This window comes from Salvelinus sp. IW2-2015, linkage group LG37, assembly GCF_002910315.2.
Source record: "Salvelinus sp. IW2-2015 linkage group LG37, ASM291031v2, whole genome shotgun sequence".
NCBI lineage: Eukaryota > Metazoa > Chordata > Actinopteri > Salmoniformes > Salmonidae > Salvelinus > Salvelinus sp. IW2-2015.
Genome location: NC_036876.1, coordinates 10,263,145 through 10,268,872, shown reverse-complemented (window position 1 = coordinate 10,268,872; position 5,728 = coordinate 10,263,145). Strand labels below are relative to the sequence as shown.

Sequence of the window (5,728 nt, the reverse complement as noted above, 5' to 3'; positions counted from 1 at the left end):
AACAGCTTCTATCTCAAGGCCATCAGACTGTTAAACAGCCATCACTAACATTGAGTGGCTGCTGCCAACATACTGACTCAAATCTCTAGCCACTTAATAATTAAAAATTGGATGTAATAAATGTATCACTAGTCACTTTAAACAATGCCACTTTATATAATATTTACATACCCTACATTACTCATCTCATATGTATATATTGTACTCTATACCATCTACTGCATCTTGCCTATGCCGTTCGGCCATCGCTCATACATATATTTATATGTACATATTCTTATTCATTCCTTTACACTTGTGTGTATAAGGTAGTTGTTGTGAAATTGTTAGATTACTTGTTCGATATTACTGCATGGTCGGAACTAGAAGCACAAGCATTTCGCTACACTCGCATTAACATCTGCTAACCATGTGTATGTGACCAATAAAATTTAATTTGATTTGAACATAAGCAACTACTCAGATGCACTCCAGTTCTCCCCAAGAATTCTGACTAAGAACACTATGATAGGCCAGCCAGACCAACAAATTAAAGGAGAATTTCTCCCTCCCCATGGAGCTTAGCTTCTCATTGCCATTTCAACATGGCACTGGGTCACCTCAATTTTTCAGTTGATTAATGAGCAGGTGGCATTTGAAAGGCGAGAGGGGGTCGCGGTTAGATTTCCGGCACATTTACATTGAAGAGACAGTGAAGTGGTGGGCACAGTGCCAACTGTAAACATGTATGACCCCATTTAAGATGTGATGTGGGTTTAGTTTCATTGGTGGCGCCTTCCTTCAGTTTAATCATGAAATCCACCATCTGCAACACTGCTTTCAACGTTTCCAATTTTAAAACAGGAAACCGGTGATTCGATTCAACAATTCAGGTAACAAATTGCCTCTTAGACATGACCTGCCTATTATAGTGAACTAGTGACAACTACTATGTAGCTGGGGATTCTGTGGAAGAGAAATGCAACCCGATTTAGATTCCACAGGAAGGTCAGGGGATGCAATATGAGGCATGCATTGCTGAGAGGCTATGGGGTGCCTGCATTCCAGGCCCCTTGGACAGGACAGAGGATCCGCCTCCATTGCACTGGATTAGTAATGTGAAGCTCAACCAGTCATATTTTTGCTTCATTCAGGGAAGCTGATTCGACAGATGGGAATATTTCACAGGCAGAGTTTGGTAGTACTCCCCTTTAAACTGAAGGTCACAGGCAGACGGAGTACCTGAAGACTATTGCCCTCATTACAGCCATTTCAATGTCATTGAAAGTCCATTGTGACCTTTATGTCCATTAAAAAGTTAGATTTCCTAAACATTTTGGATTAATCTAGGCCTGCCTCTAAAGATGAATTTTCCAATTTATGCTTTGGATTAAGCCACCGGAAGTTGTTTTAAAACTATTTTGTGACATGTGACATGTAACCTGAAAACTGCCATCCACAATGTTAGCTCTAACACAACATGGGGTTTGGAATTTAAAACGTTGCTAGTCATTTGTTTGAACGAGAAAGTGCAGAGTACACCCAAACCCACTCTGCTTTGTGATTCAACCGCAGAGATAAACATTGTTATTTTGCCGTATTTCTGCAGTTCATGTCGTAACCGCAATGCCTCTTAAGAGCTGCTCATTTCAGAAAAGTAGATGGCCAGGGTGAAGGATGAGATGGAGGAGAAAAGAGAGAAGGAGGTGTCCAGTTGTAAAAATCCCCAAATTGAGCAGGAGGGCTGTATGAGAGAGATTGAGAGGGTGTCCTTGAGTATGCCTACAGTGAGAGACCCGGGCCATGCTGTGGGAGCTGCTTGAAAATATACAGAAAGAGAAGGTGGAAATTAATGAAAGAAAGTTGAGTGGATATAGAGAAGAGATGTGAACATGTGCTTTTCTTACTCTGGTCAACCCCCGTCCCCAAACCTAGAACCATACTGCAACACACAACCCACTATCACAGATTATTGTGAAATAGACATAAATTACTTATTGGAAATTCATGACAGGCACACGATTTTGTATATATAGTTAATTTCAATCACAAATGAAGACAGTAGGTTACTTAAGATAGAAACGATAGGAAGGAGGGAGGTTGGTCGGGTAGGATAGGTGGGCGTTTAACACGAAGGTATACCAACTCAAACATTGCGTGTTCGAATCACATCATGGACAATTCATGGAGGAGAAAAGATAGAAAGAGTTGGCCAGGGTGAAGGCCCAGATGGAGGAGAAAAGAGAGAAAGAGGTGGCCAGGGTGAAGGCCCAGATGGAGGAGAAACAAGAGAAAGAGGTGGCCAGGGTGAAGGCCCCGATGGAGGAGAAAAGAGAGAAAGAGGTGGCCAGGGTGAAGGCCCAGATGGAGGAGAAACAAAGAAAGGCAGCCGTGGCCAGGGTGACAACAGATGACCACCACAGCACAGCACTCCCACGCGAAGGTAGCCACAAGATCAACAAAACACAAGACGATGGCATGCCAGGGTGAAGGCCCAGAATGGAGAGAAACACCGGAGACGAAGACGTGCGGCAGGGCTGACAAGGCCAGATGGAGAAAAGAGACAGAGAGACACGGCTGCGCCAGCGGTGAACGGCCAGATGGAGGAGAACAGCAGAAGAAGAGGTGGCCAGGGTGAAGGCCCCGAGTGGAGAGAAACGAGAGAAAGAGATGGCCAGGGTGAAGGCCCCGATGGGAGAGAGAAACGAGAGAAAGAGATGGCCAGAGGTGAAGGCCCGATGGGAGAAAACGAGAGAAACTGAGGTGGCCAGGGTGAAGGCCCAGATGGAGGAGAAAAGAGAGAAAGAGGTGGCCAGGGTGAAGGCCCAGATGGAGGAGAAACGAGAGAAAGAGGTAGCCAGGGTGAAGGCCCAGGTGGAGGAGAAAAGAGAGAAAGAGGTAGCCAGGGTGAAGGCCCAGATGGAGGAGAAACGAGAGAAAGAGGTGGCCAGGGTGAAGGCACAGATGCACTTTTATTTTCCTACGAACACTGACTTTGCTGATAACTACGTTGAGGGAAAAAATGTACTTACTACGACTGTGATATGTGGTTGTCTCACCTAGCTATCTACAGATGAAGGCACTGACTAAGTCGCTCTGGATAAAGGCATCTGCTAAATTACTAAAATGTAAACAATGAGGAAGTTGCAAGAATAAGAGGACTAGAGGAGGGAGATGGAGAGGGTGTGCCTGAGTATGCCTGCAGAGAGATAAAGGGAGACACCCAGGCTATGTTGTGGGAGCTCCTTGAGAAGATCCAAAAAGATCTATAAGAAGAAAATGGAAATGAAGCAAAACATGTTGAGTGGATAGCACAAAGGAAGAAATAGAGAAGAGGTGTGAAAATGTGCTGTTCTAACTCTGGTCAACACCAGTCCACAGACCTACAACGATACTGCAGCACTAGAGAGAGGTGATGGACCAATGACCATTGCCATGGCTCCAGTGACCAGTGGAGGAGAAAAGAGAGTTGGTGGCCATGGGGAAGGCTGAGATGGAGGGGAAGAAAGGAGGTCGCAAGAACAAAAGGGCTTGATAAGAGAGATGTAGAGGATCTGCCCGAGTATGCCTGCAGAGAGATACAGATCTCAGCTGCTTTGGTCCCATAACTATCACCATTGTAGCAGTGTGAGGAGCATCTGTACACGTGCGCAGATAATAATAATTATAATAATATTATTTGCACGGGGAAAAGTGTCCAACCTCGCAAACAGTAACTAATGAGGGCGGGACTTGGCAATTGGTCAATTGCGGGCAAAACATAGTTTTATGGCCTGCAACATTTATGAAATGATATGAACTGTGTGCCACATGAGAAAATAACACCAACTTTAATTATATTTCTGATCTAAATGCGTTTTTTGGCAGAAATGCCTTCTGGAACATTTGAATTTTCATGTGCCTTAATAACAAACCTATAGGTCATCTGTAAATACGAATAAAGTTGTTAAATTACGAGCCTAGTTGGTTTAGCCAAAGAAGAAGACAGGAACCTTCCTGCTAGCCGTGATTGGCTGAGATAATGAATGGGCTGGACATGCCGAGACATGAGTTTCAGATTGGTCTGCCGTGTAGCATCTTGTAGCATCTTCGGTAATCCTTTCTACTGTCGTTTTTTTTCTTCCGACAAATACAACGTTAGCCATGGAGAACTACAAATGTGTTGCTACTGCTCTCAACCACTTTTCTGCCTGAATTTATCAGACACTATCGCTAGGTCAGTGGGAAAAAGTTGTGTTGGACTACTTTCAGGAGGACGATTCTTATGGCATTGCACAGGGTTAGTGTGAACCAGAGTGACTTGACACAACGGGCCAAGCAAGCTGCCCCACATCTCAAGCACTAAGCCCAGGACAGACCTGTGCTGGCAGTGCCAGAGGAACAACTATCAGGTCTTCAGATCTGCCAGAAGCTGTTAAGTCAGCCAAGCTGAAGAACCAAGTGTCACGGTTTTCTAAAATAGAACCCAGAAGCAGACCAGGACAAGGAGAGTAGGACGAAGGTGAGTATTTATTTACAAGTTTAAACGTAGAGGTAGAAAGATCCAGGTGGCGGAGCGGGCAGCGGAGGTGAGTTGATGGGAGTGAATAGGCAGATCCAAGGGAGTAACAGAAGCCACCGACGACCAGGCAGGGATGGGGTGAGTGTTCCGGGTGAATGACTGTAGACAGAACAAACGGAGGTAAGTTCAAGGCAAGCAAGACGTACAAAACAAACTCTATCAAACTGGAGGCTGATACGCTGGCACAACATACTGTTCATGGCTAACGATCCGGCAGGAAATGGATGTCAGGTCAGAGCTTATGAAGTGGAGGGGTGATGATCAGGACCAGGTGTGCAGATAGCTGATGGGATACAGGTGCGGGTAATCAGAGATCTCCCAACTAGCTACGTCCGGCAACCAGACAGGGTGCGTTCCAGGACACCGGAAAAACACTCCAGGACAGAACACAGGCAAAAACAGACTAAGGAAGCGGGATTCGTGACACCAAGAGACCCATCTCCTGCTTGTTCAGAGTAAGCGTTCTGTTTACCAGAAGATGGTTGCTGACTGCAAGACCACCTGTCAAGACCTGCAGTTGTCTCTGGGGGGCCCTACTGAACCAGCAAGCATGGATGCATTACAGCTTTGAGTTTGCTCAACAATTAAGCAACATTTCCTCCTTATATATATATATATATATATAAGTTTTTTGTGTGTGTGTATATATCTATATACAGTGGGGAGAACAAGTATTTGATACACTGCCGATTTTGCAGGTTTTCCTACTTACAAAGCATGTAGAGGTCTGTAATTTTTATCATAGGTACACTTCATCTATGAGAGACGGAATCTAAAACAAAAATCCAGAAAATCACATTGTATGATTTTTAAATAATTAATTTGCATTTTATTGCATGACATAAGTATTTGATACATCAGAAAAGCAGAACTTAATATTTGGTAACACGAAACCTGTGTTTGCAATTACAGAGATCATACGTTCCTGTAGTTCTTGACTAGGTTTGCACCACTGCAGCAGGGGATTTTGGCCCACTCCTCCCCTACAGATTCTCTCCAGATCCTTCAGGTTTCGGGGCTGTTCGCTGGCAATACGGACTTCAGCTCCCTCCAAATTTTTTTCTATTGGGTTCAGTCTGGAGACTGGCTAGGCCACCTCAGGACCTTGAGATGCTTCTTACGGAGCCACTCCTTAGTTGCCATGGCTGTGTGCTTTCGTGTAGTTGTCTGCTGGAAGACCCAGCCACG

At 44.8% G+C, this 5,728-nt stretch overlaps 1 long non-coding RNA gene across 1 annotated transcript; it reads right to left on the bottom strand.

Annotated features, from left to right (window-relative positions):
- Window positions 1-4,470: 4,470 nt before the first annotated feature.
- On the bottom strand, window positions 4,471-4,867 carry LOC139023866 (uncharacterized). The gene is made up of 2 exons (XR_011475083.1): window positions 4,734-4,867; window positions 4,471-4,639 (listed from the first exon to the last, which is right to left on the bottom strand). It is a non-coding gene; the product is annotated as an uncharacterized lncRNA (long non-coding RNA).
- Window positions 4,868-5,728: the final 861 nt, after the last annotated feature.